The sequence below is a fragment of the Nematolebias whitei genome, chromosome 6, assembly GCF_014905685.2.
Source record: "Nematolebias whitei isolate Nwh7 chromosome 6, NemWhi1, whole genome shotgun sequence".
In the NCBI taxonomy this organism is placed as follows: domain Eukaryota; kingdom Metazoa; phylum Chordata; class Actinopteri; order Cyprinodontiformes; family Rivulidae; genus Nematolebias; species Nematolebias whitei.
Window position 1 is genome coordinate 8,741,685 of NC_056503.1, and position 1,792 is coordinate 8,743,476.

Sequence of the window (1,792 nt, forward strand, 5' to 3'; positions counted from 1 at the left end):
TTCAAACATTCACAAACAACAAATCTTGTGGTGACTGTGGCGGAGATGGTTCACTGGACAGAAAGTCATCAGTTCAGTTCCTATCCTTTGTAATAGTAATTTAAAAATACTTGTACATCTGTGGTTGACTGCTCAAAGTAAACATCAACTTTAACTCATCTTGATGATCCGCTGACAACTAGCAGTAAAACAAAAGAGCATTAACATTAACAAAGTTGGTTTTACAGTCTCATGATTCATAAACTGACTGAACTATTATTTTGGTGCTTTATTTTAGGGCAGTTATTAAGGTTAGGTTCCTTTATATAAATAAAAATCTTCATATTATTTTCAGGGAGTGAAATGCAACTTCATATGAAAATCAGAGTACTTTTAACACATGTCCATTGAATTCCTACATATGTCTAATTGTGACCATCTGTTTGTGCTAGTCTCTTGCAAGGGATGTCTCTGCATCCTTCATTTTCTTCCAGAAACTATCAAATGAAAAGTTAATACAACAGTGGGTTCAGACAGCAGTTCACACTAGCAAGACAACTCAGAGCAGGTCTTAAGTTATCAAAGAAAACCACCAAGGACACTGGCAAGAAGAACACAATGAACATCATCAAGTTCATGGCAAAAATCAGCTGGACGTTTAATTTGTTGTGGACCATTGCAGACTCATTTAGATGTCGACTGAGCATCCAGCACACCATAGCAGTGGATAAAATATTGACCACCAGTAAGGTGATCAGTAGCACAACTTGAAAATAACCAATAGTGAGTTCCATTTTGTCAATGTTTGCTGAGTTCTGTAGTGTCTCGTTTATTGCTGAGATGTTCTTTGTGTCGAATTCGAATCAGGTTTGATTACTTAGATCCCTTGAAAAGCCCACACCCTCTGGGACATTCACCCACACCAATATCAGCCAGACAAAAATGGCACCTCTCACAACGTTTGATGTAGTCCAAAAATGACACAACCTCAGAGGGTAATCCACAGCCAGCAGCCGGTCCACGCTTATGACGGTGATGAAGACAGAACTCGAGCGGATGTTGTTACAAAAAGCATAGTGAACCAGGTGCATGGCAGCCAACCAATCTGCCAGGTTTCTGAAGAATAGTAGTGAACCCTCATGAAAAGAGAAATGATGAGCAACAGGTCTGATATCACCAGGTTGATCATGAAGACAGCACTAGATGATTTGCTGCCGTGGTGACCAAGCAGAATCCACAGCGACTCAGCATTGAGCGGCAGGCCAACAGCTAGGATCGATCCATAAATTTGAGCGTACGCCGAGTTCTTCATGCTCTGTTCTGTTTCATTTCCCTCCAAGCTTGAGTTTGTAGGCTGGCTTTGGTTTTGACTGAAAAGAAGAAGTGCATTTGAGTCTATGTAACTTCAACACAAACCACAATCACTTCTTTCAGAAGACGTTCAACAAGACGACTGGGGAAAGGTTGAGTGAACTGAAGGGGCCGACAGCCCTGAAACAGGAAACAGCTTCAGTATGGGCGGAAGAATACCAGCTCTACTGCACATAAATGAAGCACAGACTGAGGGAGTTTAAATAATTATTTTTATTTTTTGTATTTTCTTGAGAATCTCAAATGTTTCCACAAAAAACACAGAATAGAAGCATTTCCTTTTGTTTCTTTTATTTCATTGCCATGTACATGCAGTGCAATCCAAAATTAAAGTACCTCTTATTATAATTATTATTGCCCACAGCCAAAAAGCCAAGGCGAATCAAAGTGTTTTTGCCCATGTGTTTGCGTGACCAATATTAGTAAAACTTGCAAAAATAAT

General features: G+C 39.6%; 1 pseudogene; it reads right to left on the reverse strand.

Annotated features, from left to right (window-relative positions):
* Positions 1–427: 427 nt before the first annotated feature.
* LOC119411086 lies at positions 428–1,291 on the reverse strand (annotated as a pseudogene).
* Between the last annotated feature and the right edge of the window lie 501 nt (positions 1,292–1,792).